The 27,083-nt window shown below is 42.9% G+C and overlaps 1 protein-coding gene across 5 annotated transcripts in view; it reads right to left on the bottom strand.

Moving 5' to 3' along the window:
* The window catches only part of megf11 (multiple EGF-like-domains 11), a 133,785-nt gene that overhangs the window by 61,885 nt on the left and 44,817 nt on the right, over positions 1-27,083 (bottom strand). The gene's annotated exons all lie outside the window — the stretch shown is intronic.

Below are 27,083 nucleotides of genomic sequence, written 5' to 3'. Positions count from 1 at the left end.
TATGCAAACAGGAAGCTGAAGACCTTCATTGGCTGGTAGCACAGTCACATGACACATCCAATAGTGAGAGACAGAAGTTCTCATGACTAAATTAGAGGCAGATCAAGAGTGTTTATTTGGAGGCCTAAGTGCAGGTGTGAGCAACAAGTGAAAATTTGTTAAATTGTGTAATAAGTACATAAGTTTAATATGTCACTGTGCTCTGTACAAAAAAATATTTTATAAATCCACTCACATGTACGGGCCAGATTTAGCACACAGGGGCTCAGCATTTAGAACTGCTAGGCAAGCATTAGAAGACAAGAAGGGGACAACTACGAAAATGGGCATTGTGCTATTTCTGTGTGACAGAGTCCGCATGATATTGGATCCTCCGTTTGCCTTGTTTGGAATAGCATGATTTACCTAAGTAAGGGCCTGCACATGGAGAAAGAGTATAAAGCCTTGGAACATTACTCTGCACACATTTGAAGCCGATGGACAGATGGGAGATATTGTCATCTGATCCGGAAAATCCTTCCAGCGCAGTGACGAAAATGGCAGACTGTATACATCGAGCTCCCACCTTGGTAAAATAATCTTGCTCAGTCTGTTATGCCACGTAAATCTTCATTAAAGAAAGCTAAGTTCCTTTCTTTATGTGATTTCTTACCGCCGTATCACTATTGGAGGGGTATTGCCTTTTAATATTATATCTATATAGTTTTAGGTTATTTAGGATGCCACAATTAAAAAAAGAACTTATTCCAATCAAAGAGCTAGGGCCCCATAGAGGAAAACAAAAAGTAACACGTTACTCCTGCTGTAAATACCGTGAGTTACGGCCACAACATGCCTGAAATAAAACAAAAGAGGCCCAATTTCTGGCAACGAAGTGGATCGCTAGTCACCTGCAGAGTGCGTGTGTAGTAGGAGGAGTAGAAAACACACATCTACGTTCTCTAATCTCGATCTGTGAATGGCATTTGTAATTGGAGATGATGCCTTTTTATACGGCATTATGCCAGAGCAGTCCTGATGATTGTCAGTCTTATCGTGGCATCACAGATGACTTGATTGTTAATAAAGCAGCCTCCTTCTTGCCTTACTGCAATATGAATACAGTAAAATGCTCAGATTACATTAGTGAAATGGACACTGGTGCAAATTGCCTTTTGATATTGGTAATAACATGTTATGTTTTATGTATGCACCCACACCATACGACAACTGGATGTAGCACTTCGTAGGTTAGTTAAAGGCTTCCAGCACAACGGGCATGACGGAATAAAACTTGGCTGAGATATTCCTGATCTGTCAGCCAATTCCCTGAGAAGTGACAACAGATAGTCTATAGTGACCAAAAATAAACAAAAATGTTTTTCAGTGTAAATACGCAGCATTGGTCCTCTTAAATTGGAACTAAAATACAGTCTGTGCATCATATTCATCACATTTGAGCTTTAATATGTTTGTCATGTCAATGCACATTATAATAACAGCTCGGTGATATGAACTATGCGTGCGAGTTGGCATTTGTCTGATTTGGCAGCATTTCCCTACTTCATCAAAGGTGTCATCATTTCTCAGTCTCTCTGAAATGTTGCATAACCACAGATCAGAGTTGCCGTAAATATATGCATGTTCCCCTGTTCCAACATCTGTGTGGGAAGTTGCATTCGCACATTTCAAGCCTCTGTTTTGTGCGTACGCAAGCTTTTTAAATAAAGCCCCTAGACATACACACTATTGGTTTTAACCCATCTATGGGTTTATGCTTGAGGTTGTTACCTTGCTGAAAAATGAATGTTCTCCTAAGGTACAGTTTTTTTGGCAATTTTCCTCCCCTGTATTTTGTTGTATTTGGTTGTATCGTCTACCTTCACAAGCATCCCCATAGCTTGATGTTGCCACCACGATACTTCACAACAAAGAAGGTGTATTTTTTGATTTACTCTAAACTTGGCATTTAGTCTGATGGCCAAAAAACTCAAATTTGGTCTCATCAGACCAAAACAGCTGTCTGTTTTGCCTTCTGGCAAACTCTAGCCAAGATCTTGTGTACTTTTTCTATTTGCTACTCTCACATAAACTGGCAACCGCTGAAGCACCCAGGCAATAGTTGTTGTGTGCACAGTCCCTCCATTCTCAGCCACTGTCAATTGTAACTCCTTCGGAGATTTCGCAGGGCCGTCTTACTGGGGGCCCTACCTACACAGCCACTCACAGGAATAAAAATGTAAATGGCCAATAAAATTAAACATATATTTATTGTATTGATACTTCCAGCGAAATCAGTGTTCAAACAATAAAAAACATGCTGTACATCAAAGATTAATAAGATGAACAATATATCATGAGCCTTGAAAAACACAAACATTTCAACATATAAATGATACTCAATTTGTAAACCATACAGCATGGGCCCCCTATGTTCGTGGGGTCCCCGGGCGATTGCCCAGCATGCCCATGCGTTACGACAGCCCTGAGTTCTCATAAGTCTCCTGGTGGCCTCCCTTGCTCGTCTTCTTCTTGAATGGTCATTGCATTTTTGTGGACATCCTTTGCCATTCTCTAACCATTTCTTACTACCGTATATACTTGCGGATTAGTTCTCCTGTGGATAAGTCAGGGCTTGATTTTACTGTATAATTTCTGGTATTCTTTTAATGACGGTTGTATAAGTCGAATGCAGAAAACACACGCTATTGGTCCAAGAGATTATGATCTGCTAACACCCACCACAGAGAGTAGCCACAGAGCACACTGCCTTTTTTTTATATGTATTGTGCCTACGTGACCACACGGTAATACCCAAACTATTCTGAAGCAACGTTTGCACTGTTTTGTGTATCTCACACCCTCATACAACTTTATTGTAAGAGCATCCCTTATCTACGATGGAGCGTTCGATCAGAAGAAAATATGAAATGTTGTTGAAACAGCAAAAGAAATTGGTAACTGTGCTGCTGCTGCAACAAAAATTCGATATGTCTGAGAAACTGATGAGAGATTGGAGGAGGCAAGAAGATGTAAATAAAAAAAAAGAAGTGTTGCATTTTTGAATGGGCGTACTGTATAAGTCAGGGACTGATTTTATGATCGATTTTTCGGGTTTCAAGACCTGACTTATACGTGAGTATATATGGTAATTGATTGCTCTGTTCTCCAGGTGACATTCAGTGACTTGGATATTTTTCTGGTGTCCGTCCTTTGACTTGTGCTTTTCAGGTTCCTTTTCACTGAGTGCCTTCATTATGTAGGTTAGACCACAATGCTAACTCGTCACAAGATGGCCCTTCCAGATAAGGTGCATTTATACTGCGATCAATTGAAACCCCTTGACTAGAAACCGGTGATCTCTACTTAAGTAATTAAGTGATTTCTAAAAGCAATTGGCTGCACCAGTGATGATTTAGGAGGGGTGAATACTTATGCAATCAATTTAATTTATGTCTTATAATTTGTCATTCATTTGGGCCACTTTCTCAGAGATCTGTTTTTACTTCGATGATAATGAGTCTTTTCTGAGGATCACTGCCAAAAGAGACACTTCGGCTCAATGTTATATAACAATAAATTGTGAAAACCTCCAAGGTGTGAATCCTTTTTGTAGGCACTATATACCAGATGGCACAACACAAAAACATAAATTTGTCTGAGAAATGTAGTAGTGGTAGATATTTAAGTAAACTGAACAATTTTATGTTTACTCACCACCATGCAATTCACATCAGATCAGCTATGATGTGACTTAGAAACAAAGATCAGATCAGACCCACCACATGTTAATTCATCAGTATCCTCCTAACCATCTCAGTGTAGGCTGGTACCTCATCACCTTCCTACATTGGAATCATATTTACATAGCTTTAGCATCTTCTGAATAAATATGAACTGTTTCTATCAAAGAAAATCTAACTCATTCACTATCATCAAACTATTTAACAAATGGTTCTGAGAATAATTAAAGTAAGTGGAATTCATTCATTCATCCATCCATTTATTCAGATTCAGATCCATTTATTCTGTTCCAGAGTTGCAGAGGGTTCACACCAAACCACGACCAGGGCTAGAAGCTGTTGCAGAACCTGACAGAACCTTCTTGAAGATGGCAGTAGGACAAAGAGATCGTGGGATGGGTTTGGAGTGGTCCATCATAATGCTGTAAGCTTTGTAGATACACCATTTACAAAGATGCCTTCAATGGAGGGTACGAAAGGACCCAACAATGTTTCCTGCAGTGTGCACTATCCATTGTAGGACCTTATGTTCAAGTTCAAGCACTTTATTGTCATTGTGTTAACATAACAAAATTACTTTTTGTGACAGCCCCAAGGAGCATTTAAAGAAAAGTCATATATTTCCAAATATGTCATATACAGTGTTAAGTGATCAAGTAACCAGAGCAAATCAATATTGCTCAAAGTACAGCAGCATAAATTGTTATTGCACCTGTTAATGAATAGTACATTACATATTCTATATCGTATTACATTAGTATATTGCACATTACCAATACAGCTTATTGCACATGTTCAATTAAAAATGATCTCAGACTGAGGGTTCCCAGACTCAACAGTGATGCAGCTGGTAAGAACACTCTCAATGGCACCCTGTGTGGAATGTGGTGAGAACAGCCGCCGAAGGAAGTGGAGATGCTGCTGTGCCTTCTTGTTAATTGACCAAATAAGGTCACCTGCCAGGGGCACACCAAGGAATTTGGTGCTCTTAACCAATTCCACTGCAGGGCAACAATCGCCTCTTTTGTCTTGTCCGCATTAAGTGACAGATTGTTGCACTTGCACCAGTCCGCCCATCATCATATCTCCATTTGGTACGCTGACTCATTTCAATTGCTGATGAGAACCACCACCGTGGATGGTGTTAGAGTTGTATGCAGCCATACAATCATCAGCCGAGTCACCAGAGTGAACAGACATGGGTTTTGAGTATGCAGCTCTGGGGGGGCACCAGTGCTCAGTGTGATGGTACTGGAGTTGGTGTTTCCAACGCGGACTGTCTGGATTGATTCTCTCTGTCAGGAAGTCCACAACCCAGTTACAAAGGGGAGTATCGTAGCCTAGCAGACCCAAGATGCCGTTATTTCTATATGAGGCTGAACCTCACTATGTGGCTTGCCGTTTTCCCCTATACATGCCCTTGCTCCTTCCTGAACTCACTGGCACAATATGGATGGGGTGGCACCAGTAGGAACTGGGAATCACAAAGTGTGACACCAGTTAGTGCACCAACAAGGATTTATACTGCTGAGAGAGCTCAAAACATTATAATTAGAATTATTCATTAAAAAGGAAATCAATGTGACAGTGTGCCCATTTCACATTTCTGTCTGATTTAGCTATGCACCAATGTAATTCTTTATTCCCTTTATTTGTCTTTTTGTGCAGGTGACTGTATATTTCCCACTCACCCAGACTTAATCCACTATGCATCTACAGGGAATGTTATGCTAGTCTTTTCTTCATTGTGCTTCGAGAAGTGATGCAAACCAGTTTTTATTTCTCCTTTTAATTATTTTTTCTAAACTATGTGGTTTGACATAAAGTGGATTACATCTAGGAACAAGAAAGAATACACACATGTGTACATCCGGATCAAATCCCATAATAGCCAGAAGGGGGATTAACAAAGTATCTCAAATCAATAAATAAATAAATAAAAACATAGACAGCCTTGTCCTGGGTCTAAATCCCATGCTCATTTTAGGAAGCCCAGGCCCCTCATGGACCCTGTGATCATCAGAGGTGACTGTGCAGAGGGTACAGACCTATAAATACCTGGGGGTGCAGCTGGATGATAAATTGGACTGGACTGCCAATACTGATGCTCTGTGTAAGAAAGGTCAGAGCCGACTATAATTCCTTAGAAGGTTGGCGGCCTTCAACATCTGCAATAAGATGCTGCAGATGTTCTACCAGACGGTTGTGACGAGTGCCCGCTTCTACGCGGTGGTGTCCTGCGGAGGCAGCTTAAAGAAGAAGGACGTCTCAGGTCTGGACAAACTGGTGAGGAAGGCAGGCTCTATTGTAGGCATGGAGCTGGACAGGTTGACATCCGTGGCAGAGCGACGGGCGCTGAGCAGGCTCCTGTCAATCATGGAGAATTCACTGCATCCACTGAACAGGATCATCTCCACACAGAAGAGCAGCTTCAGCGACAGACTGCTGTCACCGTCCGGCTCCACTGACAGACTGAGAAGATCCTTTCTCCCCCACACTATGCGACTCTTCAATTCCACCGGGTGTGGGTAAACGTTGACATTATTCAAAGTTATTGTCTGTTTTTACCTGCATTTTTATTACTCTTTAATTTAATATTGTTTTTTTGTATCAGTATGCTGCTGCTGGATTATGTGAATTTCCTCTTGGGATTAATAAAGTATCTATCTATCTGTCTATCTATCTATCTCATTCGTTGACTTTATGATGTCTGCATTTTCTCCCTGTGTCTGTTAGGCTTTCTTCCCACATCCTTAAATACACGAAGGTTAGACTGATTGAGAATATACTGTTACATAAATAAAGACAATATTAATAATGACAAAAGTGCAAGTGTTATGTGAGGTGTTACTGGTGACACAGGTTGGCTGGCATCCCCAGCTGAGAAGGATGATTCTTTATCTGGCCATGAAGCCTTTAAAATTAAAGGTCACTGATGGATGGGAATCACGGTTGGGTTGTTGATGGAACCTTTCCTAGCCAGGAGGCCACAATAATGGAACGACAGAGGGAGATTACCTTCTGAGGCCATGTATTCCCCACTGAACAACATGGAAGCTTTTGAGGTACTAAGGTGTGCTACCAGTGGGAGCTGCTGGGAGAGGATTTCTCTTATTTAAGAAGGTTCTGCCTGACCCAGAAGTGCTTCCTGGGTGTAATGGTGTGGTACTGGAAGTACTCCCATGTCCGGCGTAAAAGAAACCATTCCACCTCATCCAGATGACGTTAAGTTGGGACAGAAGTAGGATAACACTCACCAGGGCGGGGGTAGAGGAGAAAGAAAAAGAACTATTTGTGACTAGGATTATAGATTGCAGAACACACCTCTTTAAGTTATATGTTAAAATAAGCAGTTAGTGAACCTGGGACAGTTGTCTGTTTGGTTGTATCTGGGGTTTTAGGCCTTGTTATACCAACTATAGATCACAAAGTCATGAAACATTAGAAACATGTTGATGAGAACAATCGATTTAGCCCAACAACACAACTCATACCCTGTAGTCCTGGAATGAGCTAAGTCGCTCTTCTCTAGAGTCTTTCTAGTACTATTGTGTCTTTTTTTATAGCCTGGAGAACAAACCTGCACACAGTACTCCAGATGAGGCCTCACCAGTGCGTTATAAAGCTTTAGTAGAACCTCCTTGGACTTGTACTTCACACATCAGGGCACTATATAACCTGACATTCTGTTAGCCTTCTTGATGGCTTCTGAACACTGTCTGGAAGTTAGTCTTAATGTTGAGTCCACTATGACTCCTAATCCTTCTCATAAGGTGTACTCTTGATTTTCAGACATCTCATTGTGTATTCAGACCTAACATTTTTACTTCCTATGTGTAATACTTTACATTTACTGACATTAAATTTCATCTGCCACAAATCTGCCCAAGCCTGTCTGCTGTCCAAGTCCTTCTGTAATGATTCAAGAGATTCTCAGTTATCTGGCAATCTAACTAACTTGGTATCATTTGCCAACTTAACCAGCATGTTACTTATGTTGTTCACCATTCCTCATCTGTTTTGTTTTGGCTATGCTTATATTTAATCCCAGCTTCTCTGATTCCAACCCAAATACTCTTAAAAGTTCTACTAATGCTGTTATACTCACTGGCAGAAGCGCTGTATGGTGCACATATTCAAGATCTCTGAGGCTGGGGATCTGCATTGGCAATCGGAAGGTTGCCGGTCTGAATCCCGTAAATGCCAATAGGGACTCTGCTCTGTTGGGCCCTTGACCAAGGCCATTAACCTGCAATTGCTGAGCGCTTTGAGTAGTGAGAAAAGCGCTGTATAAATGCAAAGAATTATCTCTCACAGGTGCTCTGCCAATATCTAGTCTGTCACTATTACCTGTTTCATCAGCCTCCTTCAGGACATGGTCTAACTTCAAGGTGAACAAACATGGCAACAGAATGCATCCTTGTCATATTCCTGTCCTGACTCCAAACCACTGAGAGCTCTCTTTTTATATCCTGGGGAACAAATCTGCACACAGAACTCCAGATGAGGCCTCACCAGTGCGTTATAAAGCTTGAGCAGATCTTTCTTGGACTTGTACTCCACACATCAGGGCGCTATACTGTATAACCTGATATTCTGTTAGCCTTCTTAATGGCTTCTGAACAGTGTCTGGTAATTGATAGGAATGAGCAATCTTTAATCCTTTATTCAAACCTAACATTTGTACTTCCTACACAGAACACTTTATATTTAGTTACATTAAATTAAATTGCCGCACATCTGCCCAAACTGTCCAAGTCCCTCTGTAATTAGACAAATGATTCTAGATTATCTGTCAATCCACCGAGCTTAGTATCATGTGCTTGTTATTTATATTCCTATTCAAATTATTTATATATATATTAAGAATAACAGCAGCCCTAGCACTGACTCCTGAGGAACACCTCTCTTAACATCAACCGATTCTAATTGGGTTCCTCACACCATAACCTTCTGCTTCCTGCGGCTCAGATAATTTTGCACTCATCTACAAACATCACCCTGAACTCCCACTTCTTTTAGTTTGATGCCCAACCTTCAATGTAGCACCTTATCAAGTGCTTTCTGTAAATCCAAATAAATAATATCATTTGCTCCACTTTGATCATATCGTTTTGTTGCTTCCTCATAGACAATCTTCCCTGTCTGAACCCATACTGACTGTTCAATAAAACTCCTGTCCTTGCCATCTGTTGCTCAACCTTATTCTTAATAATTCCTTCCATTAATTTACCTGTGATGCATGTTAAGCTTACTGGCCCATAGTTGCTTGGATCTGTCTAACCAGCCTTTTTATATAAAGAGATATTTGCCATTTTCCAGGCCCCAATTTCCCCAGTTTTCAGGGACTTCCTAAAATTATGTGCTAAGAGGTTATATATGTACTCATTAACCTCCATAAGAACTTGAGGGTTAATATTATCTGATCCTGGTGATTTGTTTTATTCCAGCCTATTTAATCTGAGCAGCACGTCTCAGATTAATTTCCATCCACTCTGTACCTCCCTTTTACCGCTTGGAGGTTATCCACTTCCTCACATGTGAAGACTTCAGAAAATGCGAGTTTAGAGCATCTGCTATTTCTCTGTCTGTAATTTTTAATTCCCTTTTACTATTCCTGATGCACTTCCACCTCCTCCTTGACTGTTCTTTTTACTACAAAAATACTGAAAGGGTCACATTGGGTCACCTTTCACCTTATCTGCAACATTCTTCTCTAACAATAAAATGTGAAAACTTCCATGACATGAGTCACTGTCATCAAAAAGTCTGAAGCGTGGGGTAGCTGTTACACCAGAGGATAGAAGACATAAAATATGAATTTGTAGTACAAGTAAAACAATGGTGGGGGGAGGACACATAAGGATATGAGGATGATATGCACGGGTACAGTAAAACATGGGAGTGCAGAGATGATAAAAGACGTGTGGACACTTTAGCAATAAAACATGTAGTGTCACCTATGGGCACAGAAGGAATGCAAGATGACAGCAGTGTCAAATTAGAATATACTATATAAGCGATAAAAGTATGAGTGCTGTGTCACACGAGGGTGCAGAGAGGGTGATATCAGGTATGAGTAAGATAAAAGATGGGTACAGGTATCATGGAAGGAATTTAAAAAAGAAGCGGTGCCAAGCTATGGTCCACGTACAATCCAAAACATGGAAGATCTCACGTCCTTCCAGGCGCACATCTCCTATGCAGGCAGATGATGCACTAAATGGTTCATTCTGCTGCTTCTGTCGCTGGAACTGCACCCAACCCCTGCTGGCTACCCTGGCAGAAGTACAAAAGGCACTAATAGGCCATAATAAGAGCAGCAGTCTATTTGGCAGTAGGCATCACAGTTCCAGTGTCTCAATTTTATAAGATTGCTACTCTGTGATTGAGTGTCAATCATAGAACCTCTGCTAACTACTTCAAAGGAGCTCATCCTCCTGCCCGAGATTATTGCTGAGAAATCTATCTGGGCACTCTGGGTCGGTGGTGTGTATCAGTGCTACTCAAGTAAAACAGTCGTCTACGCAGCTTTATTTGTGTGCATTGATTTCCTTTTTAATGAATAATTCTAATGGCTTGAGTTTTCTCAGCAGCACAAATCAGTGCTGATGCACTGACTGGTGTCACACTTTGTGATTCCCAATTCCTGCTAGTGCCACCTCATCCATATTGCAGCAAAGAGCTCGGGAAGGAGCCTGGATGTGTAAAGATGAAAACAGCAAGAAGGCCGACAATATAGTGAGGGTCAGCCTCACACAGAAAAATGGCACTTTGAGACCACATTTATTCAAGGATAAAGCATCACATGTAGACATTCACACACACACACTAAGCATTACAATGGCTCTAAAAAGTATTCACCCCCTTGAAAGTTTTCCCATTTTATCATTATACAACATTGTCTCACACTACATTTGATTTGGCTTTTTTGATACTGATTAACAGAAAAAGATTCTTTACTGTTAAGGTGGAAACAGATCTCTGCAATATGATTCAGATTAATTACAAATATAAAACACAAAATGATTGATTACATCAGTATTCACACCCTTCCAGTCAGTATTTAGTAGATGCACCTTTGCCAGCCATGACAGTCGTGAGTCTGTGTGCTCAGGTCTCCATCAGCTTTGCACAACGGCACATTGCAATTTCTTCCCATTCTTCTTTGTAAAACTGCTCCAGCTCTGACATGTGTCATGGGGATCATGAGTGATCAGCCTTTATTAAGTCCAGCAACACCTTTTCAAATGGATTGAGATCTGGGCTCTGATTCAGCCATTCCTGGACATGCTTTATGGTGCTGTCATTGTCTTGTTGGAGAGCAAATCTTCTCCCAAGACACAGGTATCTTACAGACCATATCAGGTTTACCTCCATGTTGTTTTCTACATTAATTTTCGTCTCTACCCTCATAAGCCTTCAAAGGCCTGATGCTGCCATCACCATGCTTCTTGGCAGTGATGGCATATTTTTGATAATTTGCTTTGCTTGATTTATGCTAAACATTCGGTTTAGTTTGAAGAGCAAAAAGCTCAGTTTTTTTTCCCACCAGACTAAACATCTCCCATTTGACATCAAAGTCTTTCGTGCGCCTTTGATAAACTCTAGCCGAGAGGTCCTGTACGTTTTTTCTCTTTGCCACTCTCTCATAAAGCTGCGGCTGGTGAAGCTCCTGAACAACAGCTCTTGTATGCACAGTCTTTCCAACCTCTACTACTGTTACTTGTAACTCCTTCAGATTCCTCATAGGTCTTTTGGTGTCCTCCTTCACTAGTCATCTTGTTTCACAATCGCTCAGTTTCAAGTGGACAGCCTGCTCTAGGTGGATTTCCAGGTCCACCGTACTCTTTTCATTTCTTAACGACGGACTTAGCTAGACTCCAAGGATATTCAGTGACTTGGATATTTTCTTGTCTCCATCCTCTGACTTGTGCTTGGAGTGTTCATCTGTCTTCTTTGTGTTGGTTAGCTCACCATACTGACTCATTACATGTTGGACCCTCCACATGCAGGTACATTTATACTAAAATCAATGGAAATCAGTCAGTTGGTCTCTATTGTACTAATTTTGGAACTTATAAAAACAGTTAGTTACACCAGTGCTGATTTAGAGGTGCCAATATTAGAGGGAGTGAATACTTACATGATCAGTTATTATTGCTTTATATTTGTAATTGATTTAGCCCACTTTGCAGGCATGTGTTTTCATGTTGACTTTAAAGAGATACTAGAAGATTGGAGAAAAATGATAATTGCACCACTGTATGAGAAAGGATGCCATGAAGAATGTAACAATGTAAAAGGTATAAGTTTGCTAATTGTTCTGGGAAAAGTGGTCATTAGAGTGATTCTGAATCGAATATTTGCAAAGATAAACCAATTTGTATGTTAACATCAATGTGGATTCAGACCATGCCGTGGATATCAAGATCAAGTATCCACAATGCATCAAATTATAGAGAAGTCACTGGAGTTTGCACAAAAGCTTTACATGTGTTTTGTAGATTTTAAACAGACTTACGATTTGGTATGGAGAGAAAGACTGTGGGTGATAATGAAGATGGGGTATACCAGAGAAGATCGTAAAGATGGTAATCAAACTGTACTAGAACACAGACGAATGTGTAAGAATTGAAAAAGAGCAATAAGCAATAAGCTGTGGTCCTCCAGAACTCCACTCCATTGAGGAGGCTGTCGTCAGTAATAACACCTGAATGTACTATGGTTAAGGTTAGGATTGGGGGAACAGTTATCTGACTCAAGTCAAGTAAACTAAGTTATAAAAACCTGCAATCCAATTGGCTGTCTGGCAGAGCTACTGAATCATGGCGCTACGGAGGTCTGCAGCTGGACCCACCTCAAAAAGAGAGCCCTCGGTGGTTTGGAGTCAGGACAGGAGTATGCATTCTGTCGCCATGTTTGTTCAACTTGAAGTTGGACCATGTCCTGAGGGAGGCTGATGAAATAGATAATAGTGGAGGACTAGATATCGGCAGAGCACCTGTGAGAGATCTTGAATATGCGCATCATACAACGTTTCTGCCAGTGAGTATAACGGCATTAGTAGAACTTTTGAGAGTATTTGGGTGGGAATCAGAGAAGGTGTGATTAAATATAAGCATAGCCAAAACAAAACAGATGAGGACTGGTGAACAACATAAGTAACATGCTGGTTAAGTTGGCAAATGATACCAAGTTAGTTAGACTGCCAGATAACCGAGAATCTGTTGAATCATTACAGAAGGACTTGGACAGCATACAGGTTTGGGCAGATTTGTGCCAGATGAAATTTAATGTCAGTAAATGTAAAGTAAAAATGTTAGGTTTGGATACACAATGGGATGTCTGAAAATCGAGCGTACACCTTATGAGAAGGATTAGGAGTCTTATTGGGCTCAACATTAAGAATAATTTCCAGACAGTGTTCAGAAGCCATTAAGAAGGCTAACAGAATGTCAGGTTATATAGCGCCCTAATGTGTGGAGTACAAGTCCAAGGAGGTTCTGCTCAAGCTTTATAATGCACTGGTGAGGCCTCATCTGGAGTACTTTGTGCAGTTCTGGTCTGCAGGCTACAAAAAGGACATAGCAGTGCTAGAAAGTGTCCAGAGAAGTGTGACTAGGTTGATTCCAGGGCTAAAGGGGATGAATTATGAAAAAAGGTTAAAAGAGCTGAGCCTTTACAGTTTAAGTGAAAGAAGATTAAGATGTAACATGATTGAAGTGTTTACAATTATGAAGTGAATTAGTACAGTGAATCAAGACTGTTATTTTAAAATGAGTTAATCAAGAACACGGGGACACAGCCGGAAACATATTAAGCGTAAATTTCACACAAACATTAGGAAGTTTTTCTTTACACAGAGAACATAGACATAGAGAGTAAGCGACTCAGTATTATGGTGAACAGTAGGACTTTTGGGACTTTCAAAACTCAACTTGTTGTTATTGTAGAATAATTACAGCAAGTGGACAGGAACAGCAAACTTTTTTGGGCTGAATGGCCTGTTCTCATCTAGATTGTTCTAGTGTTCTAACAACAAGAAACAGATTGGAATGTAAAAGGTCAAAAGCTGGAAAGAGTAGGGAGATTCACATATAGAGAGATCGTAGGTGAAAGGTGGCTGTGAGATGGATGTGACAAAGAGATTAGGTTTAGCAGAAGCAGTATTTGTTAAATTAGAAAGAGAACTTTGGAGGCGCAGAGACATCAAACTGTGGACAAAATTATGAATCTACAACACACTAGTAGTGCCGGTAGCCTTGTATGGAGCTGAAAGCTGGACATTTAGCTAAGCAATCAAGAGAACAACACTTGGGTGTGTTTGACTGAAGACACTTCAGACAGATTATGGGAACAAGATGGGCAAAAAAAATATTAATGAGGATTTGAGAGAAAAGACTGTGTAAATGGAGCGGAGTGAAATAGGCGTATCGAGAATGAAAAGATGGCAGGACATGTATGGAGCAAGGACGACTTAAGAACAGTAAGAAGAGTTGAAAGATGGTTTCCAGTAGGAAGGAGAAGAGCAGGAAGGCCAAGGAAGAGGTGGAAAGATATGGTGACAGAGGAGCAGGGTGAAGAAACCGGGAGGAAGTGGCCCAGGATTGAGAGAAGTGGAGGAAGCTTTATAGCTGGGGGGATGCCACATCAAAAACGACAGAAGCATGGCTGACTAACATTAAAGTGTCTTTTTCTGTTGGTTAATGTCAAAGAAGCCAAATGAAATCCATTGCGATTCAATTTTGCGTAAGAAGAAAATGTGAAAACTTCCAAAAGAGGTGAATACTCCTTATTGACACCATGTACACAATGAATGGCAAAAATGTTTAAAGTCACTCACACATGTGCACATCTAAGGGATGCCATTGTAAAACAGAGATTAGGACTAGAGCTTCACAGCCCTGGGCTCAAATTCGCAGGCACTACTAGTGTGGAGTTTGTACTTTCACCCTGCATCTGCATGGGTTTTTCTCTCACATCCTCAAGGTCTATAATTTACGTTAATGTATGACTCTAAGTTGACCTAGCTCGCACACCATCAAGGGTTGGTTCCCACCTTGTGTCTTGGCTCCAGCCCCCCAACCCTGAACTAGAGAATTAGATCAAACAACAGACAGCTGTGTAAATTTAGTCCCATTACTTAAACGCTTACACCTCCTGTGGCCTTAGACGTATTTAGACACTTCAAGGACACAGGATCAGACCTATCCACTGGTCTTGAGCGAGTCTCTTAACCGGCCTATGTTCAAAATGTGTAAACATAGATTTTTGAAAGAGGCAACACTTAAAATATATGAAGAACTTCGGAATGATCTCACAGCGAAAGGTGCCATAAAAAATAATCAGTAATTGATCCGGAGCCTTACACATGCAGCTGGTGTTTGCCCAGTGCCTCTCACAAAGCTCTCACCTTCCACACTGTTATACTGTAGGTCATTCTGTTTGACCACCCACCCCCCAGCCCCCACATCTCAAAGTGGCCTCTTGCTACTGAATTGAAGGAGACACTTGAGAAAAATCTGTCGGTGCAATTAGTAGTGCGGGCACTTTGTCTCAGGCAACGCACAAAGTATTTGATTAAGAATTCAGCAGAATACTGCACTACCGGCGGCCGGTGGAAATGTGGAATTCATCGACAGTACAGATACACGCGGGCGAGCAGCGCGCTAAATGTCAGCCTTTAATGTAAAATTCAGATTGAAGCTCCACTTGCTTGGAAAAATTAAGAAGTTCCATCTGTAGTCTGTAGTCATTCTCCTCATAGAAATGCTCATGAAAATGGCGTGTGTGTGTATGTGTGTGTCTGCAGCAGACATGAGAAACGTCAGTCCTGGAAGGCTGCAGTGGCTGCAGGTCTTCTAATTCTTGCTTGAAAATGGTGTCCTTGCGTATCTCCTTCATGCACTTTCAGTATAAAAATCATCAATCCACTGTCAAATCCCAGCTCAAGATCACCTAGGTCAGTGCCAATCCTGACAATATTGGGCGCAAGACAGGGTCCAAACCCAGATGGCGCACAAGTCCAAGACATGACACTCTCATGCACCTACCCAGACTTACGATGGTAACCTGTGCATCTTGGAGAAGACAAAAAACCCACACTGAAACAGGAAGAAGGTGCAAATTCCATACAGACACTAACCCCTGGCCCACAGTACCACCCCTGTGTAAAACTGTTTCCATTAATTTCATATTCACTTTTACACTATATTCCAGTATAGACTACAGGCTTTGTGTTTATGACTATCATAACATAAGAAACATTCCACAACCTTCTTTATGAGAATGCATCTCCAGTTAAAAATGACTGCATATGCTGTTATTAACTACTTTACATCTTCACATCTGCACTATTTCTTGACTGATTTAAAATTATCTTCGCTCAAAGTGCCTGTCAATTTAGCATAAGACTGCAAGAAAACAGCCTATTTAGAAAGAGCCTGTATTCATATAACACATACACAACGACTCACACTGGACCAATCAATCGGTCAAACTGCAGAGCAGAACTATTGAACAATGGGCAAACATGCAAAATCTACAAAGAAGGCATACCAGGAAGTAATCAATTCCAGCATAAAGAGGGTTGAGTCATCTGGGGTGTGGAAAGACAGAACTACTCCAATGAGTGAACTCAGGGAAATTGAGTCCAAAGGGACCCTGTTCCAGACCTCAGTTGTGGAAGTGGCAGCTAAAAGCTGTGGTCTTAAATCGTTCGAGAACATCTCATGGTGGCAACTCCAAGCACCCAATGGTAGACACCAGTAGTGAGAGAAGCACTCAGATTGAAGGAGGTGGCCTACAGGGAAATGTTCTCTGTGGTATTGTTTAACTCGGTTGAGAGGTAGCAACAATGATAACAGGACTGCTGCAAATGTCATTGTGGGAGCAAAAGCTTGAGCATTGGAGGAGTTTGCAAAGGCCATGGAGAAAGTCTATCGGATGGCCTCAAGGCAGTACTAGCAAACTGTTCAATGCCTCAGGAGAGGAAGGGGCAACCTTGTCCAGATTGTATTAATCAAGGATGGGGAGGTGTTGACCTCTTCTGGGAAAATTGTCAAGTGGTGGAAGGAACACTTTGAGGAAGTCCTCAACCCGCTAGACATGCTCTCCTACCACATCCTGTTGGGGGATCCCATCACTGCTGCCGAAGTCACTATGGTGGTTAAAAGACTCTGTGGTGGTAAGGCTACTTGGGTTAGATAAAATCTGATCAGAGGTGTTGAAAGCACTGGAAATTGTTGGGATTGTATGGGTAACACATCCATTCAGTGTCACGTGGAAGGCGGATAAAGCACCCTTGGAATGGCAGCCTCCCAGGTAAATCATATTTAAGGGTGCTGGATGTGGATTCTGTCTTCAGTAGAACAGGAGACCAGTTCTTCTCTTTGGCCCAGTTTCAGTTGTCAAGTGGGAATCCTACGGGTAGCATCGTTGCTTCATGCAGATGATGTTGTCCTCTTTGAGTGTGACCTTTAGCAGACACTCGAGTGATATGTTGCAGAGTGTGAAGTGGCTGGGATGAGAATCAACATGTCCAGGTTTGAGGTCATGGTTCTCTCTCGGAAAAGAGTGGATTGCTTTCCCCAGGTGAGAGGGGAAGAACAACTGTACTTAGTGGAGATGTTCCAGTATCTTGAAATCTTCTTCACAAGTGATGGAAACAAATTGAATCTGAGATCGACAAGTGGATTGAAGTGGTGGCAACTGTTCTATAGGGCTGTACTGGTCCAGTAGTGGTGAAGTGGGAGCTGAGTCTAAACACAAAAACCTCAGTTTACTGGATGATCTACATCTCAGTCCTTACCAATGGTCATGGGTTGTGGGTTATGGGTAGTGTCCAAAAGAATGAAAATATGAGTACAATCAGCCAGTTGAAATGTGTTGGGCATGTCATAAGGATACTCCCTGGGCTCCTCTAGAGCTGCTCTAGGCACAAGACTCTACAGCAGACCCAGGATACACTAGAGGTATTATATCTCTCAGCTGGCTTCAGAACACCTAGGAATTCCCAGGAAGATATGCAATCTGTAGCTGTGGACAGGGAAGGATAGGCAGACTTGTTTGGCATGCTGCCAATGTTACCAAGAAAAGCAGTTTTAGAAATGAGATGAGCTGAGGGTGTGAAAAGGCCTGAAAGATGCATTAATTTTCCATGCCATAACGTTAAAAATAATTGAGCACATCTTTTTTAATTCGGAACCAGATTTACAGAAAGGCCAACCAAATATGAAGTTGTTTGACAGGTATGAATCAGCCTCTATTTAATTAATTAACTGAAACAATAACTCAAAACTAATTGAGGCCATCCAGGACCATTCTGGGCATCCGTGGTCTACCGAGTACACCTTGCCACACATGATCTAATCCTTCACCAGATAAAGCTTAGTGTGCACATCAAATGACATGACTAGAGCAGATCAAACAAGGCTCATTAAGATTCTGAACTTAGCAGAACATTACCAGTAAGAGCCCTTTACAATGATTAAGCAATATCACAGTGGACTGCTATTGTTGGGTGCAATCTGAATGACTTATGTAAGTAGCTTGTGGACACTTGTAGCAAGAAAGGATTGGTAATGCATCTGATCTCTGCAACTGTTATGATATAATGAATAAAACTGAAAAAACAGTATGCCTCTGCAGCAACATGAACATGACCAAAAATAGGGTTGAGCTTGCATTGCCCGATTAATTCTTTGCACCTAACTTGCATTGTACACTGCATCATCTGTGTGGAACTGACACACAGAGAGAACAAGGAATCAGCGAAGAACCCAGATCACCTGAACAGCAGCCCAGTGTGCATACCAGATGTACAATGACTTTTAAGGTTCAGGTAGTAGAAACCTTTTTTTTAGCCCCCAGTTAAGATGACATTGATATTTGTACCACTGGACCACAGGTCATCTGAACAGCAGTCTGGAGTATGTCCCAGATGCACATTGATTTCATGCTCTTCTGGCTAAAGTGAGGCATCAGGAAGCTGAGGTTTTAGGTGGCAGAAACCCTCTTCCTCCCTGGTAAGATGACATTGATATTTGCACCATTGAACCACAGTTCATCTCTACAGCAGCCCATTGATTTCATGCTCTTCTGGCTAAAGTAAGGCATCTGGAAGCTGACATTCAGCTGGTAGAAAACATTTTCTTTCCTGGTAAGAGGACATTGATATTGGCACCACTGGACCCCAGTTCATTTGGACAGTAGCCCAGTCTGCAAAACAGATGTACAATGATTTCATGCTCTTCTGGCTGAAGTGAGTCATCTGGAAGCCTAAGTTCAACTGGTATGAACCCTGGAAAGATGATACTGTATTCATGTTTACATCAAGGGACCTTCACTGTGTAAAGTTGAGGAGGACAGGCCACAATGCAGATCTATGCAAGGGTTCCAGACGGAGAGTATTTCATTTCACAAGCAGCTTCTCAACCCAGACGCCAAGGAGTTAAGAGAGCAAAGACAGAAATAGAAGGCAGAAGCACAAGTAATGAGTTCCTGAAAGCTGTTTTTCCTCAGCCTCCAATTCCGACGGGGCTCAGTGCATTTAAAACAAATTTTTATAATGCACCTTTCAGACAACTAACATCTCTCCTTGTGCCTCTCTAATTGCCTTTTAATGATCTCACATTAATGCAAATTTGATTCATCAGGAAATAAATCTTGTGATGCGCTTATGACTCTCTGCAGGTAACTCTTCCTGCTAACTGTAAAAATATGAATGCTTGTGCCAAGAGGCCAAGTCCCAGTAAGGGAGATGAGGCCACACTCCCCATTAAAATGCACATTTTATGACCACCTCACACCCTCTATTTTTTGTAACCAAGGTCCTTAGTCTTACCATATCTACCAACGTAACCAGATCTGTGCCTTCACCAACCACTTGAGCCCCAATCTTTAACAATTACCAGGTGCTGGCTTCCCTGTAGTTTAGGAGTAAAATGGTTCCTTCTATTCAAGTGGGAATAGAAATAAACAACCTTTAATACTGATTAGGGCACTCTAAGACACAGAAATTCCAGGACAAAAGGAACTTGGCTTACTGTACAATATCTATAGCCAGGCTGTCAATTCCAGATGCAGGAGGGTCGCAGTGGCAGCAGGCTTTTGTTTCTGCTGCTTTCTCAATGCATAACCAATTACTACTGCTAATGGAGCACATTTCTATTGCTTTAGTATTAAATTGATTTTTTTTTTATTATTACGATTCAGAACCCTTTCTTCTTTTTTCCTTAACGATAATGGGATGCACAGCGAGCCAACAGATGGCCAGCTAACTCAGGGATCTCAAACTTAGTACCTGGAGAGCCACCATTTTCGATCCAACCAGTTTCTTAATTAGAAGCAAATTCTTGTTGTTAATGAAATAAATTATTTAATTCTGGAGCTTCTTAGTGCTGTCACTCTGCAACAACAGACCTTACCAGAACTGTTTCTTTTCTTTTTATTGAGAGCTCCATCACAATGTTTTCTGAGTCAGGGAAGCTCAATATTTCTCAAGCTTTCACATTTTCTTTTTGTTTAATTTACTGAAAACAGATATGGCAGGCAGTGGCACTTTTGGCATGAAAACTCTGATGGTACTGTAAAAGAATTTTCTTGTGTGTGTGCCCTTCATAATGTTTGAGAAAAATACACATTTTTCCTTGATTTCCCTCTCTTCTCCATAAATCACACAATTCGGACGTGATTAAAGTGCACATTGCAGACTTTCACTTAAGGGGATTTGCATAATTTTCGATCAAACAGCACTTTTTCTACATGGCCCCCCCATTTCAGGGCACAATAATGTGTGACACCTTGCAATGGGTCTTTTGTTTCATATCCCTTACAAGCAATGATTGCTCGAGGTCTGCGATTCATTGACATCAGCAGGTACTGAGGGTCTTCTCTGGTGCTGCTCTGCCAAGGCTCTAATGCAGCCATCTTCAGCTCCTGCTTGTTTCAGTGGCTTGACTCCTTAAATTTTCTCTTCAGCACATGAAAGGCCTGCTCAGTTGGATTTAAATCAGGTGATTCTCTTGATCATTCAAGAACTGTCAATGTTTTAGCTTTGAAAAACAGCAGTATGTTTGGATCATCATCTTGTCATACGATGAGGTGCCATCCAATGAGTTTGGAGACATTTACTGGAACTTGAGCAGATCAGATGTTTCAGTGCAGCTCAGAGTTCATTGTGCCACTGCTGTCAGCAGTTCCATCATCAATGAAGAGAAGTGTGCCAGAACCTGTGGCAGCCATACATGTAATAGCCATAACACCCCCAGCACCATGTTTAACAGATGAGGTGGTCTGCTTTGGATCTTGGGCAGCTCCTTTTGGTCTCCACACTTTGCTCTTGCCATCACTCTGACCAGGTTCATCTTTGTCTTGTTTGTCCACAAGACCTTTTCCCAGAATTCTGCAGGCTCTTTTAAGTCCTTCTTTACAAACAGTAATCTGGCCATCCGGTTTGTGTGGCTAACTAGTAGGTTGCATCTTGTAGTGTGGCCTCTGTATTTCTGTTCATGAAGACTTTTGCTGATAGTCATCTCTGATACGTCAACATCTGCCTCCTGAAGACTGTTTTTGGTCTGTGTGTTCTTTCTTTTCATGATATTCCAGACAGTTGACTGAGGTCTTCCTAAGGTTTTTCTGATGTCTCTAATGGTTTTATTCTTGTTTTTCTGCCTCATAATGGCTTATTTGACTTCCATTAACAAAGCTTTTGTCCTCATATTGAACAATGGCAACGACAGACTCCAAAGCATAGAAGCAAGCCGAGGTATCTTATGAAGCCAGGAAACAAACCTGAAGAATTACAAACACCTGTGACGCCAACTGACTCAAACATTATAGGGGGACCATTTAGCAAAGGTGTTGTCATTTCTACATGTTGCAACTAAATGTATGCAAATCCCCTTGAATGAAAGTCTGTAATGTGCACTTTAATCACAATTTGTAAAGTGTATGATTTGTAATTTTAAATTGTCAAGCAGAGGGGGAAATCAATGAAAAATATATCTTTGTCCTAAACATATGGAGGGCACTGTAGATTTAAATGCTTAGTAAAGCGAGAACCTCACAACCACCCACTGCTCAGGAAAACATATTGGCTATAAACTGCCGAAATCAAACTGGCAGCAAGTTTAGAAACAAACAGCTTTGAGTTGAAAAACACAGACAGAATAAGCAGACTACACACATTGCAAGTCGAGTAGCAGTTCTAACCAGGGCTGGATTACCCATTAAGCAAAATAGGCATGTACTTAGGGCATCAAGGGAATTTGGGGGCACCACAGAAATGTTCCATTGCCGGATTTGCTGTGGACCATGTGGTGCAAAATTGCAAATGGTGCAGCTGAACCAGGCTCCACAAAAAGGGGCTCCCAAATTAAAAGAAAAAGTTACATATAGATAAATACAATAATAAAAATAATAATAAAATAATAGAGGTCAATGAGATACATTAATCTAGGGAATACAACAAAATAAGAATCTGGTAACTGCCACACGGTCCACTGAGCTTCACGTGAATGTTCTTGTCCTGGTCATGTCAGCTTTCCCATTCAGTTCAGGTTCACTGAGAGTGAGTGAAGTGCAGCATTGCCAGATGTACAATAATTTTATGGCATGTATGGTAATACATAGTATATAATTATCATATGCATTTTGTGCGATACTTTGAAAAAATGTTAATTTTGTACAATAATCTTATATGAAAACTAGGGGGCATACCTGCTCGCTTCACTCGCCAACCCCCGTGCGGACGCTATACGTTAGCCACTTTGTAGATCTGCCGCTTGTGTATGGGGAAGCAGATGTACAATTTAAACAGATTGTTATTTTCATGGGAATTGTTACATATGCATAATAGAACTAACTATTTTACATTACAGCAAGTAATAAACCAAAGTAAAAAATAGTAAAATTTAATGAATTGAAAGAAAATTATGTTTCATGTTGCGTTAGAGGTTGTCACAGGCGGCTGGGGGTGGAGCCCAGCCGGGACGCCTGAGGGGACTGGAGGAGGGCTGGTGCCTCCTCCCAACCACGAGGGGGCGACCACCCTGGTTTTGTTGGTGGTCTCGGAGTGCCGGGAAGCAGCTGGAGCCCATCCAGGGTGGTATAAAAGGGGCCACCTCCCCGCATTCGAGAGCGGAAGTCGAGTGGAAGAGGATGGAGCTGGAGAAACTGGAGGCGGCAAAAAGAAAGGCATTTGGGACTGTGTAAAAGGCCCGGACTTTTGGGGAATCGGTGCTGAAGGCATTGGGTTTGTGCACTGCTACACTTGTAAAGATTGTAAATAAATGTGTGTTGGGTGGAAGAAACGATGTCTTTCTGTCTGTGTCCGGGTCCTGTTCCACAGTGGCGTAGTCGGCAGGATTCTCTGTCTGTTCCAAGACAGGGACCTGCAGTAACAAAACATTATTCTGTGGACAGCCCGGTACAGCATCGGACCCCACACACTCGCCGCGGAAGCGGCGCGTGCACAACCCCGGGGGAGCAGTTCTCCCCACGGACTGCCGCCGGTCCTTAGAATGGCCATGTTTTCCGGGTGCAGAGGAAGGAGAACGGGTGTTGCCGGAGTGCAGCAGGCTCCGAGAGTCGCACTGTCAGAGAGGACGGCAAGGCCGGCGTTGCAACGAAGAAGGCCACACCGAGGCAGGTGCCTCGAAGTGACGGGATCCGGGAGGTAAGTGCCCTGCCCCGTGGTAGTAGGCTCTTCGGGGTCGAACTTACCTTGTTTTCTACAGGCAGGGACGATCCGGATCTGCGTCCGTGGCGGGAGCATGCCAGTCCACAGGCTGTCAGCAGCACTAGGGCGGCAGCAGAGGAAGCTGCGAAATCGGAGCCGCTGCAGCTCAGGAGATTGCAGCAGCTGCGAGGCTGCCAGGAGGCACGCAACCTCACCTGGAGAAGGGGAGACAAGATGGCCGCGGACCGTAAGTCCCACCTGCTGACAGGCACGGGATTGGCCGGTGTGTCTTGTGTGCCCACCAATGACTGTATAGAGGCGGGACCAAGGAATGTCAGTCTCGTGCCCGAGAGAGACCCGATTGGGCCAGAGGAAGTGGCCCACAGGAGGCAGGTGAGGTGTGCGGCTGACAGACAGGTAAGCCCACCGACGTCTGTCTTCCTGTTCTCGCCGGTGGCTCTGCATGAGCCGGAGGAGTCCGTCATCTGAGACACCGCAGGCTGCGGAGGAACAGCGCGACGCTGGATAATTTGGCCGGAGGAGTACGGCGGGGAAGGTGAGTGTTGCCCTCCCCGTACAGCATAAGGGAGAAGTCGGCAAAAACAGCTGTGATAATAATGACCGGCAACAAGTAAGCGATTCTCCAATAGTGGACACGGTGGTGCAGGCTACACGCAGAGTAAGAAGAGCGAGATAGCAGGGGCTGGCAGGACAAGGGCTGATGAGTGCCCCGGGTCCTAGCGCCCTGCGCTCCAAGCCTGCGGCTGTCTCCCGTCGGTCTGCATGGACGCAGACGGGGCTGGATTTGAGCTTTCATTGTGCTCAGACCCAGACTGTCAGAGAGTTCAAGAGAGGAAGGAGGAGCCGAGGGGTGTATGCCGGTTCCTCCGACAGGAACGGACGTGTCGCTGGGTGCGCACGTCCGGTGAAGGGCCGTCCTCTGCGGAGGCAGAGGGAGAATCCTGGGCAGGTGGAGGAGCCGCCTGCGAGAGCAGTCCCGGCAATGAAGAACGGACTGGCATGGAACCCACGGCGGAGGCACCAAACAGGCAAGTCGGGAGCTACCGATGGGGTTGAAGAGCTGCAGGTGTAGAGATCGGAGGGATGCCCGGTGCGGGTGTCCAGGCAGCGCTTCTGGCCCTCCCTTTTGTTTCTTCACAGGAATATAGAGGCAAGAGTGGTGCAGACCAGAGGGGCGAGAAAGCCTCGGAAGGGGTGCCGAAGTGGTGTGCCCCAGGGTACGGAGTAGGACCCACTCCGGGGACGTGCTGCCCTGTCAGGATGTATCGCTCCGACGGACGGGTCTTCGCTGGCAGTGGGGCACTGTCACAGGTGGCTGGGGGTGGAGCTCAGCCGGGACGCCCGAGGGGACTGGAGGAGGGCTGCTGCCTCCTCCCAACCACGAGGGGGCGCCACCCTGGTTTTGTTGGTGGCCTCGGGTAGGGGGCTTGGAAGCCCAACCCTGTAGGGACCCGTGGCCACCGGCAGGCGGCGCCCCGGTGCCTGAAGAACCCTGGAGCCCAGTACTTTCGCCACACGGGGGCGTGTCCAAGGAGGAGTGACGGGAAGCAGCTGGAGCCCATCTGGGGTAGTATAAAGGGGCCGCCTCCCTGCATTCGAGAGCAGAAGTCGAGTGGAAGAGGACGGAGCTGGAGAGAGGAATGGAGGCGGCCAGAAGAAAGGCATTTGGGACTGTGTAAAAGGCCCGGACTTTTGGGGAATCGGTTCTGAAGGCACTGGGTTTGTGCACTGCTACACTTGTAAATATTGCAAATAAACATGTGTTGGGTGGAAGAAACGATGTCCGTCTGTATGTGTCCGGGTCCCGTTCCACAAGGTATTCAATGCGTTATACATTTTCATGCTGTTTGGCTTTGAAATTAACACGCAAATACTTTTTAAACTTACACTTTTACTTTAAAACTTCAATAAAAACAATATTTTGAATTAACTTTTCTTCAATATCACATTGAATTTTGATTATGTGTTCAGACTTACATCGTGACAACGCAAAGTAAAACTGCCCTGAGTGACTATCATTTCTTTCTCTCTAATAAATAAACTGACTTCTTTGAATGTTTGTCCCTGTGATTTATTGTTTGTCATAGCAAAAGCTAATCTAACGGGAAACTCTAAATGTTTTAATACAAATGGCATATCAAGATCTCCTTTGGTGTCTAATGTTATGCGTGGAATATGTACTACATTACCTTTTTTTGTTGCCTGTTAAAATTTAACATGTTAGAATTATTCGACCAATTTTGAATACAAGTAATCTTGTCCCATTGCATAGCCCATCACTCAGACATAAATTACACAATAACATTACGATACATCCTTCTTTCAACAGTAATTTGGCCGGTGGAAGACCTGACGGTGTTAATGGTTGTAGATATCCTATGGGATATTGTAAGTTGATGTTTTCATCTTCCTCACCATCACCACCCACTGTTTCTGCATAGTCTATTGATACGCATTTAACCAATTTGCCATTTAACCGATCGACATTTTCGCATTAAATCGTTTGACTTAATTGTTTCTCGGTGCTAGGATAGCCCACATACTCATTTCTTCTGTTGATAACCCTTCAGGATAAAATTCTTCAATAAGATTTGGATGTAATAAGTCTTTAATTGAGAACTTAAAGTGAGGAAAATGTAAAAATTTATAAGAGCGGAGAGTGCAGGAACTGTGTCTGACAAAAACATTCACACAAATGAGAGGTGAGAGGACTGTAGGTGTGGGCCGTTAACCATAAATAGTTGAGAGGAGGGGGGGTCTCGTCTCAAGATTTTCTTCGATAATAGAGAGAAAATAAATATTCTTAATGCCATGTGTGAATTAACCATTAATCAAAACATACACGTGCTTAGGGCACCAAAGGAATGGGAGTTTTTTCCACTAGCTATTAAATCCTTAACTCTTTTAATCTAACACTCGACTTCACTCAGTTTTATTGTAACTGTCCTTATCTACTGTGTTTGGCTTTAATCTGCATTATTAAAAAACTACTTACTTTGGAGGGCGGCACGGTAGCGCAGTGGGCAGCGCTGCTGCCTCGCAGTTAGGAGACCTAGGTTAACTTCCCGGGTCCTCCCTCCATGGAGTTTACATGTTCTCCCCGTGTCTGCGTGGGTTTCCTCCGGGTACTCCGGTTTGCTCCCACAGTCCAGAGACATGCAGGTTAGGTGCATTGGCGATTGTAAATTGTATGCGTGGTGTGTGTGTTTGTGTGCCCTGCTGTGGGCTGGCGCCCTGCCCGGGGTTTGTTTCCTGCCTTGCGCCCTGTGTTGGCTGGGATTGGCTCCTGCAGACCCCCGTGACCCTGTAGTTAGGATATAGCAGGTTGGATAATGGATGGATGGATGTTTACTTTGGCATGGTGAGGTTACATTAGAACATTAAAACAGTTGGATGAGCCCAACAAGCTCATCCATCCCATTAACTTAGATTATCCAAAAGTGGTGGCTCTGAGGCTAGGGATCTGCACTGGCAATCAGAAGGTTGCCGGTTCGAATCCCGTAAATGCCAATAGGGACTCTGCTGTGTTGGGTCCTTGAGCAAGGCCCTTAACCTGCAATTGATGAGCGCTTTGACTAGTGAGAAAAGTGCTATATAAATTCAAAGAATTCTTCTTATTATTAAAGAATTAAAGTCCTGCTCTCCACTAGACAACT

Source organism: Polypterus senegalus, chromosome 12, assembly GCF_016835505.1.
Source record: "Polypterus senegalus isolate Bchr_013 chromosome 12, ASM1683550v1, whole genome shotgun sequence".
In the NCBI taxonomy this organism is placed as follows: Eukaryota; Metazoa; Chordata; class Cladistia; order Polypteriformes; family Polypteridae; genus Polypterus; species Polypterus senegalus.
Note: the sequence above shows the minus strand (reverse complement) of the source record. Positions and strands in the feature narration are given on the sequence as shown.